The following is a 13124-nucleotide window of genomic DNA, read 5'->3' as shown; positions in this document are numbered from 1 at the left end:
AGAAACCAATAAAAGCTCAATCGTAAGCACGCAGATATGAGTCTTGTGCTTGTTATGGGATATGGGCTGGTATGGACTACGAGGAAACAGACGCAGCAGCGTAAACAGAATGCCATACCAACCTTACCTCACTCAACAACATAAGCTCTCCTGCAACATGTGGCCGAGGAACATTTTAAAGCACCAGCAACATTTGTTACAGTGACACGGTATATCGGTATATTTCTGAGGGTCAAACGATATATTTTAACGAAAAATCCGCGTGTCGGGTCGTGGTGTGGGCAAAAAACATCAAAAGTCGTGTAAACAGGCCAGAGTTGCCTTGTTTTTTCTCCCCCCCAGCCCCCCCACCGCACCACGGCAACGAATGGGGCCGTGTTCGTTTGTGCAAATAGGTAAGTAAATTGTGAAGGAGAGCGAAAAAGTGCAGACCCAGCAACAAAAGAAGCGCACAGAAGTACGTGAGTGCGTCTCGTACCTGTGTGAGTGGAGTGCGTGAGTGTGAGTGTATAAGTGTTTTAAAAATTGCTCAATGGCCCACAAAACAGCAACGGCACTGACCAGATAAATAGTATACAAAAGAAAACTGTTTTCCTCCGGGGCACGTGAAAATTGTGTGTGAGACTCCTCTGCGGAAAAAGTGCAGCAGCAGCAGTAACAGCAGAAGCGGATACAAAGTGAAAATAAATATTTTTTGCTGTTTTCGAGTTTATTTTTGTGAAAGTCAAGTCAGTGCGGAGGCAGGCACCTGGAGAGGCAGACGCAGCTCTCTTTCTCTCTGCCACACATCTTTCTCTTGCGCGCAACAACAGTAAAAAGAGAGGTAAGAGTGCCAGTGTATTTTTCTGTAATCATTTCCTCTGGGAACAGTCGAAGAAATCGTGTTAACGGGTGAAATGTCGTCATCGGTAGCTTGTTATTATTATTTTTTGTTAAAAAAAGAGACGGTAGCACAGCAAAATCTCGAGCCGTTGCAAAATTTCTATCTTTTTGCTTCGTTTTTTGTGTTTATTTGGTTTTGTTTTCTCAATGGCCGCTGCCAGTACATTTCCAGCTGTGTTGGTGCGCGAGAGCGAGAGAGAGACGAGTCAGCTGTGTTGTGTCAGCGTTTAGCACGTTGCTGCCATGGCATACGAAGCAGGTGGTAAGCAGAGAGAGCGGCAGGTAATGTACACTGCCCCGAGAGGCTGTGTACCTTGGCTGCTTCTGTGCGGAAGATTTTTCTCTGCTTTGGCTTTCTGTGCATCACACCACTACCAAGTCGTTAATTGATTTCTGTTAACAGCAGCCTGTGAGGCAAAGAGAAAACAGAAACGGCTGGAAATAAAAAAGGAACAACTTTTAAGATTTATCCAAACAAAACAGACTCTCTCTCTCTCTCTCTCGGAATGGACGGCACTGCCAGCCTAAAATCGTTGCTGCGCTTTGGGTTGGCTACAAAAAGATGAGCCAGCGAAATTAGACAAAAAATAAACTGCACAGAAACTTTGTTGTTCAATTTGAACATTAACAAGTTGTAATTTTCAGTGGCGTGGCTCTAGCAATTGTTTAAATTGTATAGCCCCAAATCCATTGATTTTTGCAGTACCCTTTTCTGTGGGCAGGCATGTTTGACCAGACTTTGGCAAATAAAAATCGTTTGCCTAATGAATGAAACATGTTCCGTTTACGAAGCTGAGTTGGAAATAATAGGGTATCAATAGCGTCGGTGGCCGAACGCCTGCCTTCCTTTCTTGTTGACATTGAATTGGTTTTGTACGCGTGCTTGTGCACTCCGTTCGAATCGTTCCTTCTGTATCTCTGTGTATCAGAGCCGAGCCCAGAGCTGCCAAAGTGCAATAAATTCACTTCAACTCTCCCGAGAAAAGCCAGCACCCCACTTGATCCCGCTTGCCCCTTCTCTGCGCTGTTAATCAATTGTTTGGCGCTGTCTATAAAGGCTATAATTAAATGTGTGTGTAAAAATAAATGTTTGGATGATTGCCGGTTGTGTTGTTTTGTTACTGAATCATCGTAATTAATGAACTTTCATGGAATTTGATTTTAAATATAATTTTTAAGTTTGAAATCCCCCCCATGGGGATGATGCGCCGTTCATCTGGGATGATTGCGCTTCAATTTCCGGCATTTTCACGGGGATCCCTCTCAGCTACTTGGTATTTTTCGTAGAGTACCCAAATTCGCATTATTCCTTAATTCTACAGAACCTTGCACATATTTTTTTTGTAGTCATACGTTCCTCTAACCTTTGAAACAAAAAGTGCACATTGTGTTTGCGATCTTGGGAATATTTTCAAGTACAAGATTACCGGGGGCCAAAAAGGTTACATTCAGAATGAGCTTTCGGATCTATTTTTGTTTCGCCTGACATTTCGAACAGGTTTTCAGGCCCATAAACTATGTATTCCCGATCATAATCTATTGGCGTGTCTCCTGCTCGATGAATATCTCATTTTCAAGAGATTTCATTCAATTTGTAGGCCTAAATCTCTTTTGACTCTGGCTGTTTCTACTATTCGTTTTATTTATTCAAAACGAGACATCAGTAAAACCTTTCATTGATTGATTAAAAAACAAAGCAGCAGCAATCGACAAGCGACAATCGACACTATCGCTGTTATAGGCTATTCACACTGACGACCATCCACCATCCACCATCCATTTCGGGGATGGTCCGTAAGATTTTGCCGTTCCGAAAATTTCCCAGTTAGTCCACCATCCATTTTGGATGCTCCTAAACCGCACGTTTCTATGCGATAGTTAGCCGATGGTTTTCAAATGCAACTCTGAATAATTGTCATTCACAATGGAAAAATGGTATTCACTGCGAAAACGTAAACAATGATTATGACAAAATTAACAAAAAAAACAAAAACAACAACAGAACAGCTCGGAAGGACAGCAGACCAAATTTTCGAAAAACTTATTAATAACGCCGCACAGTCAGTGGCAAGATCAAATTTGATCCCCAACAGGTAGTGACGAAACTTCTTGAGTGCGAGGTATGCAGCTTTGACCTCCAAATAGTAACTGTGACGTTTGGACTCGGCTTGTGTAGTCTTTTTACTCCAATAGTACATCGGGTGGAAATTGCCATCAAACTGCTGCAACAAAACTGCTCCGAAACCTTCTTTGGATGCATCCGTGTGGAGTTCCGTTGGCGCTTCTCGTGAGTATAAATGTAATACAGGTGCGATTACAAGCAGATTCTTTAAGGTTTGTAGTGATTGTTGCTCTGCTTCGCCAATGTTGAAAACTGCTTCCTTCCTGAGTAGATTCGTGAGCGGCCGGGCAACTTGTGCATAGCCAGGGATGAACTTTCTGAAAAAGCTGTGAGTCCCAGAAATGCTTGAGCTGCTTTAATGTCTTTGGGCGTAGCAAACCGACTGACAGCTGCTGTCTTCTCTTTGCCGGGCCAGATTCTCCCGTCCTCAATGATATGGCCCAGAAAGCTAATGCGTGGCTGCATGAAGCTACATTTCTTCCATTTGATCTTTAGGCCAAACTGCGCAGCTGTCTCCAGGACCAACTTTGTCTTCCTCATGCATACCTCGGGAGACGCGGCGTAAACAATTATGTCGTCCATATAAAGCTGCATAATGTCAGAGTTGATTAATTCTTGAAAAATATAGCTTACGAACCGAATGAACGCAGCTGGCGAGTTCTTGAATCCGAAAGGCGCTTTATTAAACTCGAATAATCCCTCCTTTGTGACGAAGGCCGTATACGACTTGCTTTGCTCTTCCATAGGCACATGGAAAAATCCGTTTTCAAGGTCCATTATGGTAAACCACTTAGCCGACTGCAGCTTTTCCAAGACTTCCTCCATGATCGGGACTGGGAAGCAGTCCAGCAATACCATGCTGTTTAACTTCCTGTAGTCTACGCAAACTCTAAGTGTACCATCTTTTTTCTTCACGACGACAACTCTGCTCGCTACATTTGAAGACGACTTGCGCACGATTCCTTGCTCGATCCATTCTTCGACTTGCTTCTTTACGGCACTGGCTTCGTCTGTTGATAAACGACTCGGAGAGTGATTAAACGGCTTGATTACTCCGTCGGGAACTATCTTCAGTTGGATTGGAGACTGCTTTGCAACTTCTGTGGGCATTTGGTAACTGTTTCTTATCATCTGTTCAACGTCTTTTCGATATTGCGGAGGAGCTACAAGGGATGACTCTTCAGTTACATTATATATAAGAGCATGCTCATCTGTTGGCACAGGATCTGCGTCATGCTTCAAAAACGTGTATCCTTGCATATCAGCGACGAAACGGAACTTTTTAATGAAATCATGCCCCAAAAGTGCGTCGAAATCAATCTGGCTACTGGGGACTACTAAAAACTTCTGTGTGGTCTGCAACTTATCCACGGTAACTTCTGCATTAAAGTATCCAACAGGCTTTGTTGATATCTGACCCAGACCGCGCAACATAGTTGTGCACTTCAAAAGTTTAACGTTTTTCATGGTCTTCAACATACTCTCTTTGATTATGGTTACATCTGACCCTGTATCCACAAGACAGTCAACAACAATGCCGTTTATTTGAATTTTTTTCATGCGACTGCGATCCAAAATGACGCGAACTTTATCAACTTTATCAGCTTCATAAGGACAGTTACGCGAAATGTGACCATTCTGATTGCACTTAAAACACTTCGTTTCGGCTTTGCAGTCTTTGCGTTTGTGTTCTCCTGATCCACAGTTATAGCAATATTCTTTTTTACCGCTTTGCCCACTTTGCTGCTTGAAACTCGTTTTATGCTGTTCGTTATTGCCCTTCTTCTCCGATATGTTCAAACGATCATAGATATCGAACTCTTCTTTCAAGGCCCTGAAGGTCTTACAGCGATACATGGCATACTTATACTCGTTTCTTATGTCCAGACCGTTCACAATATGGCTTATAACAGCCGCGTGTTCAACATGTCCGACTGCTGCTATTTTTCTCATCTGCAGCAAGTACTCGTGCATCGACTCACTACTCTTCCTCTTTCTTTCTTGCAGCAGCTTATGAATGTCTGCACTGTTATAGCTACATGTGAATTCATCCAATAATACGTTCTTGAGTTCCTCATAGGTGCACACGCATTCAGCTTCAAGGAAAAGCTTAGCTGCACCGGTCATTTTTCCTCTGGCCTGCACATACTTTTGCTTTTCAGTAAGCTCATATGCGTCGGCATTTTTTTCGAATATCTTAAACCATTTTTCTATGGGAACCGATTTTCCATCACAATCCCTCACAACTTTTGCAAAATTATCTGGAGCGATCTTCATTTCTCGTTGCTCATCGCAAAGCAGTTTCAAACTTAGCAACTTTATCATTTGATCAATCTTGTCATCAGTATTGTTTTCTGCATTTTCTAAATCTTCCATCTCGTTTGCACTCGGGCGCGACGTTCCTGGTACAGCTTCTTCCTTCTCTCTCTCTTTCCAGTGCAACGGCGGCGGTGTTTGCATCATTTTGCGGCTCTTTTCGACTTGTGTCTGTGTACCCGACGAGTGCTTGTCTTTTCTGTTTATAAGTGTGTATCACACACAACGTGTCTGTGCGTGTTTTTTCTGCTTGTGTACGTACTGCGCACGGACAAGGCGACGCTGCGGCGCGACAATGAATTTCACAATTTTCCAACAGAATTAAACGACCGATCTTTTATTAAACTCCGTGTCTACTGTTAGGCTCACAGAATTTGGATTGTTCAACTTAATGTTTATAGCCACCAACAACAACTTTACAACTTTATGTAGCTAAAAACAACAACTTTAACAACTTTTCAACAATCCTCTTCTTGCATCAGCTTCTGCTTTCTTCTGTTTTTCTTTTTCACACACTCCGAGCTCTGTATTCGACGCGGACGGGCCCCCAAATGTAAGATTAATAATAATGTATCGTTTATTAATAGTGTTTTTCGAAAAAGAGTACAAAGTGTATGATTTAAGATGTGCAATTAATGAGTCTGTTCTTCCGACTTTTTGTTCAACTTTCTGCTTCTACTTCCAACAACCCACTCCCGTATCGATAACCCCTTATCGGTTAGGTCTTTTAAACATCGGTTAAGTCTGGTTATATCGGTTAGGTCTTATCGATGGTATCTTAAGTTCAAATGTTAATTTAGATGGGATAGTGCTAACTGCTTGATACACTGTCCTTTACATTTATGTCCCGGGGACCCTTAAGAAGAGCTCTTGGTAGGTGAAGTCTCCGTAGGGGCCCGAGTTAAATTAACTCCCGTAAAACTGGATCCACTCATCTACACATATTCCATTACGTATGGGTGAGGGTATCCCTGTTGATTGAACGAAATTTCAGCAGTTATTTCCTTGTTTGCCTTTGTGTCGAATGTTTTGGTGTTTCTTTTTGGTTAGTGATAATTTTGAGTATAGCTATTTATTAATGAGAAAGATGAAATTGTCAATTTATAATTATTAAAGCTTGGATATATACTGAAGCCTGATGCCGTAAATTTAAAATAGAGGGAGGACGCGTGGCGTAAGCCATGGATTAGGCCAGCCGTTACCGTTCCAGCAGAGGGTGGCCAAAATGAACGTTGTGTTTGGTCACACCCAAGCTTCACCCACTTGATAGCCGTCTGTTTATGATTTTCTTTGTCTTTAGGTTGTTGTTAGTTTTGATGTCCCGAGAAGTAGTATGTCTCCTTTTTTGTCTACATTTGGCGGGCAAGGGGAACTACCCAGCCCTGGGGTCGACAGCTAGCCGGCATTGCCCTCTGGGAAACAAGCCAAGTGTAACAAATGGCGCCCAATTTATTTTCGAATTCGCATGCATCTGGACTGACGCAGGTTGTTGGTATTACAACAAATGTCACTCGGGCTGGTAAAGGCAGATGCGGGGAATGAAAAAAAATAATAAATTTTATGGAGAAGACGACAGCTCGCGAAGTGCAGTTTAGCTGTCCCGGCAGAAGTCGCTGCTGCAGGCTTAAGGTGAGCGTAAAGCTGGTCCTTAATGGCGCGGGGTGATTGATGGATGAATAGACGGAGGCAGTTAACGGAAATATAAAATATGTGATAGGGACTTACGAATTACAGTTGAACATTTTGTCGCTATTCGATGTCGCAAGTGAACGTAAGTCACTGCCGTTCAACCAAAAAAAATGGACAGGGTGTTTGCGACGGACACATTGCCTGGTGGACTGTGATATGGAATAAATCTGTGATGGAATGTGATATTGGAATAAGTTAGAGTAAGTCATGTAGGTAAATGTTCATTGTAGTTTCGCACATGCTTGTTTAAAACAAAGCCGCTTTCGTGTTTTTGGACCTGTTGTCTGTCTGCCGAGAGGTGGTGAGGAGTAGGTGGCCCGGGAGTCGTAAAGACAACCCGCGATGCATCTGTTGTCATGGCAGATCGGTATGATGGATGACAGGAACAAATCACAAGCAAAGTGAGCTCATGCACCGTGAGGCTTCTCGTTTATCAGCCATCGCTTAGAGCGATGACTAGAGTAGATGACAGGCCACACAAAGGTGGTGTTCGTAATTGTAGGATATCCGTAGGACGACTGTCAAGTGGAGCGCAGAAACTGGAGCGGTTACTGGTCCCGGCTAGTCACGCGTCCCCCTCTTAATGAATCTTGTAAGAAGAAGAAGAACTGTTAGGAATTTTTGTTGTTAGGTTTTGTGTTGTGTTGAATGTGTTTGAAGTTTGAGTGTCTTAGGTGTCGATCGAATATACATGTATGTAATTATTTATTTATTTATTCAAATATTTAATTGCATATATCTCGTTAGCGGCGCTAGTTGGCGCAATATTTATATCGGTATTTATTTATTTATTTATCGGAGTATTTATTGGTCCGAAGCGTGGTGTTATTTATTCTTACTAGTTATTTCTTTGGGTATTTATTTCTTTATTTATATATATTATGTTTGATCAAGATCGGGAGGAACTTGGAGCTGTGGGTGGGTTGCCAAGAACACCGGTCCAGGCCAGGTCAGAAGAATGGCCAATGTCCGATCCTACACCCACGCTTGCTTCCGAACTGGCACCAGCAGTCAACGTATCGTTGGCCCAGGCTCATGCGACACACAGGGCAGCGAACACTGACTCGATTAGTCGGGTGTTGCAGGAGGAGTTGCGTAAGGGGTTTATCGAGATGATGCACCAACTCAACGAGGTACTCCAGCCGGTTAGACAGCTGCAGCAGCAGAAGGAACCGCAGCGGGAGGAGGTTCACCACGAGCAGGAGTATCGAGGAGCAATCCCGAAAAGGAAGCCGTCTAGCACGACTGATGCGCCGATTCCGCCACCAAAACCATTTTTGGCTCGCTCGGGGCGAGGTGGTATTGGTCCGGAACCGTCTTCAGGAGTAGGACCGACCGCATCCAGTGAGCAGCATCAACGGGGTGGGCATCAAGCACGAAATTGGCGAAACCCGATAGCACTCAGACACTCGGGTCAGGGTCGTGGCGAGGGTAGGAGAGCTGGTGGGATTCCTCGAGAAGATCCGCATCCAAATCCCCCGGGTTATAGATCTTGGCCACGGTGGGGCCGAGTCGAAAACTGGGACGTGACGTTCGACGGAGACAGCAACAAAATGACAGTCGAGGATTTTGTGTTCCGAATTGAATTCCTACAAGCCCAATGCCGCTGTCCGTGGGATGAAGTTCTAAAGGGATTTCATCACCTGGTTACAGGAAACGCGCGGGAATGGTGCTGGCAGTACATCCGTGATCATGGCGGTGGTTTTTGGCAGGAACTCCGAGGCACGGCGTCCGAGTTCGACCGCTTGAGAGAACTGCGAGAAAGAATGCAGCGGTCAAACGAGAGGGTGGAAGTCTTTTTCCATGTCATGAGAAAGCTCGCGTCGAGGTTGGAGATGCCACCACCTGAAAAGAAGGTGGTAAAAATCGTCAAAAAGGCACTCACAGATGAGATAACGAGTTTCGTCTACGGCTTACGGGTTTATTCCTTAGACCAACTGCGGGATAATGGAATGGAAATAGAGGCACATCTGAAGAGGAAGGCTCGATCTTCGTGGCGAGGAGCACCCAAAGCCACATACTATGGTCGCGGGGCGAATGCGAACGTCAGCGAGGTCGCGCAGGATTGGTCGATTGGCGATGAAGAGGCAGAGGTCATTGAGGAAGCGCAAGTGACACAGCGTGTTCCACAGAAGTTGATTTGCTGGAACTGCGGGCAGACCGATCATGGCTTTAGGGACTGTATGGCATTGGAGAGGCGAATTTTCTGCTACAGGTGTGGAAAGCCCGATGCATATTGTCCAACCTGTCCGAATTGCGCGGACAACGTGAAGAGGGGTGCGATCCAAGCAGGCGAATCACGCTCACAGAAGGGGCCTGCGCAGAGAAAGTAGAAGAAAATAAAAATGAATTAGATAGACGTAAATTGCATGCTATGTTAAGGAACTTATATGAAGAGCGCTTACGAAATTATTTAGAAACCAGAAATAGAATATAGTGTAGGTAGCGAATGGGGAAGATCGCGCAATCGTTGGCCGAGTAGAATTACCGGTGAAATACAAGGGAGAGGTAAAAAGATTAACGTTTTTCGTATGCCCTTTCTTGGAACAGGAAATTTACTTGGGGGGAGACTTTTGGCGGGTATTCTCATTGGCTCCTGAGGTGATGGGAGAAGGTCAGGTAGGGGCATCTCACAGATTAGTGGAAGAAGTGCTGGCTGATCAAGTCGCTCACTATGTGGAAGGCCCGGAGAAGGAGATAGTGCAGGAAGAATGGGAGTTGTCAGAAGAGCAAAAGACAGCCTTGGATCAGGTGAAGGCAGAGTTTCTGACTTTCGAAGCCGTAGGCCTGGGGAGGACGTCGAGAGAGACTCACAAAATCCAGTTGGTGGAGAAGGCCAAGCCTGTGAAGGATCGACATTACCCGCTGTCGCCAGCGATTCAGGAAGTGGTGTGTGGTGAGGTTTACAAAATGTTGGCTTTGGGAGTCATCGAGTACAGTGATAGTCCATGGAGCAACCGTACCACCGTGGTGCGAAGGCCGGGCAAAAATCGTTTCTGTCTCGATGCCCGAAAGCTCAACAAAGTAACCATCAAGGACGCTTACCCACTTCCTAGCATCGAGGGGATTTTGTCGCGTCTCGATCAGACGATATATATCTCCAGCGCCGACTTAAAATTCGCTTTTTGGCAAATCGAGCTAGACGAGCAGAGTCGACCATATACGGCGTTCACGGTGCCGGGACGGCCTCTGTACCAGTTCCGTATGATGTCATTTGCGCTCTGCAACGCCGCACAACGCCTATGTAGACTGGTCGATAAGGTGATTCCGGTTGAGATGCGCTCAAACGTCTATGCGTATCTCGACGACTTGCTGATTATAGCTGAGGACTTCTAAACGCAAGTGAAGATTCTGCGACAGGTTGCCGAGCGTCTACGAGAAGCAAATTTAACGATAGGGCTGAGCAAATCTCATTTTTGCTATAAAAACATTAAATACCTGGGATTTATAGTGGGAGGAGGAGCGCTGAAGATGGATCCGGATCGTGTGTCGGCCATTTTGCGCATTCCAGAGCCGCGATCTGTTCGAGAATTGCGTAGTTTCCTGGGAACTGCGGGCTGGTACCGGCGCATTATGAAAAACTATGCTGAGATGGCCGGTCCGCTCACAGACGCCCTGAAAAAGTAGGGAAATGGAAAGTTTAAATTGACGGAGGAGGCAAAACGAGCCATGGGGGAGCTTAAAGCTGCACTCACCTCGGCACCAGTCCTGGTACACGCGGATTTCAAGCGGCACTTCTACATACAGTGCGACGCCTCACATTATGGGGTAGGAGCCGTACTCTTCCAACGGGATGACGAGCAGAACGAGAAGCCCATAGCGTTTTTCTCTGCCAAACTGAATTGCCTCCAAAAAAACTACTCGGTGACAGAGAAGGAGTGTCTGGCAGCCCTCATGGCGATCCTTAAGTTCCGTCCGTACGTAGAGCTTATGCCGTTTACAGTCATAACTGACCACGCCAGTCTCAAATGGCTCATGACCATGAAGAACCTGGATGGTCGCTTAGCTCGTTGGTCCCTTCAACTGCAGGCCTTCGATTTCGGCATAGAACACCGGAAAGGAGCGGACAATGTAGTGGCAGATACATTGTCGCGCAGTATTGAAGAGCTGGAAGTGGATCCGAGTAGTATCCTGGGTTTTGAAACGGTGGAGTTTGAATCTGGAGAATATCAGGAGTTAAGGAAGGAAATAACAGAGAACCAAGACCGCTTACCTGATCTCCAGATTGTTGACAGCATGATATTCAAGCGCATGCGCTTAGAACGATTGGATGATCAACTGGTGGGCGCCGTCTTGAAATTGTGGGTTCCGAGTTCGCTGACGGCCGCGTTGATAGACAAGACAGCGCACGGAGGAATCGCGAAAACCTTGCACTTATTGCGTAGGCAGTTTTACTGGCCGAACATGGCGATAGAGGTGCGGGATTATATCCGACGGTGCACCGTGTGCAAGGAGTCGAAAGCGCCGAATTATCGGATGCAGGTCGGGATAGGGCAAGAAGTGGTCATTGAGCGCCCGTTCCAAAAACTTTATATTGATTTTTTGGGCAAATATCCGCGGTCAAAGAACGGTCAGGCGTGGATATTTATTGTAGTTGACCAGTTCTCTAAGTTCACATTCCTAAAGACCATGACCAAGGCCACAGCAAAGGAAGTTGTAAGATTCCTCGTTGACGAGGTGTTTTACAAGTTTGGAGTGCCGGAGATGATTCACTCGGACAATGGGGCTCAGTTCGTCTCGAAAACTTTTAAGGAGATGACCGATGCATTCGGAGTCACTCATATGAGGACGCCAGTGTATTCTCCGCAGAGTAACGCAGCCGAACGCGTGAATCGCACAGTACTCAGCGCAATTCGGGCGTATCTGGAAGACGATCACCGGGACTGGGATGTGCATCTGCCGGAGATAGAACTGGCTATTAGGAACTCGGTTCACGAGGCGACAGGCGTAACACCATTCTTTGCAGTCTTCGGGCAGCAAATGTATTTGCATGGGTCATGCTACAAGCTGGCAAAGCGACTGCGGTCAATCGGCGAGCATGACATATCGCTGCTGGAGGGTCAGGACAAGCGACAACTCATCCAAGAGCGGATTCGCGCTAGTTTACATAAGGCATACGAGCGTAGAAGGGTAAGGTACAACCAGCGAGCTCGGGTGTTTTACGCGAGGCCGGGACAAGAGGTATTCCGCCGAAATTTTGTCCTTAGTGACTTCGGAAAAGGCTTTAATGCCAAGTTCGCGCGCAAATTTATCCGATGCCGGGTAGTGAATCCAGTAGGAGAGAACGGACCTGGAGGACCTTAACGGCCGTCCCATAGGAGTGTACCACGCCAAAGACCTGAGAATTTAGTGAGGTGTGGGTGTGGCCTACGTTGGGCGCGGCAGAAGAATGCAGGGCACGCCGGCGTGTGCTCAATAGTGTTCCGGAATCCGGTGGGCATGCCCACGCGTATGTTGTCCCTCCTGGGACTGACGACATACTCGTGGTGGTGTATAGGTGGCCAGGTGGCCAGGGCTGAGGGCGACGCGCCATCTAGCGGAAGTCCAGGGAGGCTCGATGGTGTATGGGGACATCGGGGGGAGCTGGAGTCGTACTGGGGATATAAGTAATAGAATAGGATAAGTTATATGTATTAGTAAGGGAAAAAGGGGATAAATAGGAGTGCAAATATTAGAAAACGTGGATTGGATTATGGAAATCGTGGAGCGTGGACGGAAGAGTAACGTCGAAATTTGAAATTTTGTGCTTAAAACAGAAAGTTTGAAGTGAGTACAGAAAAGGCGGGCGAGAAAATAGGTTGTAATGCAGAAAATTTTACTCACATCCGGCAAGGAATATAGCCACCAGAACCGGGCCAGAAGGTCGACTGCAGAGAAGAAGACTGTCCAACGGAACCTGAGTGAGTTCGTTCCAGTTGCGCGTGTGTGAGCCAAGTAGCGCGGGACGTGTGAAGGGGGAGGGTGAAAGAGGACGATTTAGCTGCCAGGGCAATTCTAGCCACACCGCACGATCGTTGCATCGCCTTCCAGTGCGTGCCACACGTTTGGTCTCATTCACCACGTAAAAACCCGAAACCCTATTCACACACACACGCGCGCACACGTATACACGGAC

The 13124-nt window shown here is 46.0% G+C and overlaps 1 protein-coding gene across 2 annotated transcripts in view; it reads left to right on the top strand.

The window, feature by feature from the left end:
- The window catches only part of LOC117194005 (la-related protein Larp4B-like), a 177098-nt gene that overhangs the window by 28468 nt on the left and 135506 nt on the right, over window positions 1–13124 (top strand). Inside the window, exon 1 of one of the 2 annotated variants that reach the window (XM_033398641.1) lies at window positions 82–823. The exons of the other annotated variant lie outside the window; for it this stretch is intronic. The gene's annotated coding sequence lies outside the window, so the exon portion shown is untranslated. Of the gene's footprint in view, window positions 1–81; window positions 824–13124 lie in introns of those variants that run through there. 2 annotated transcript variants of the gene reach the window in all.

This window comes from Drosophila miranda (genome assembly GCF_003369915.1).
Source record: "Drosophila miranda strain MSH22 chromosome Y unlocalized genomic scaffold, D.miranda_PacBio2.1 Contig_Y2_pilon, whole genome shotgun sequence".
In the NCBI taxonomy this organism is placed as follows: Eukaryota; Metazoa; Arthropoda; class Insecta; order Diptera; family Drosophilidae; genus Drosophila; species Drosophila miranda.
Note: the sequence above shows the minus strand (reverse complement) of the source record. Positions and strands in the feature narration are given on the sequence as shown.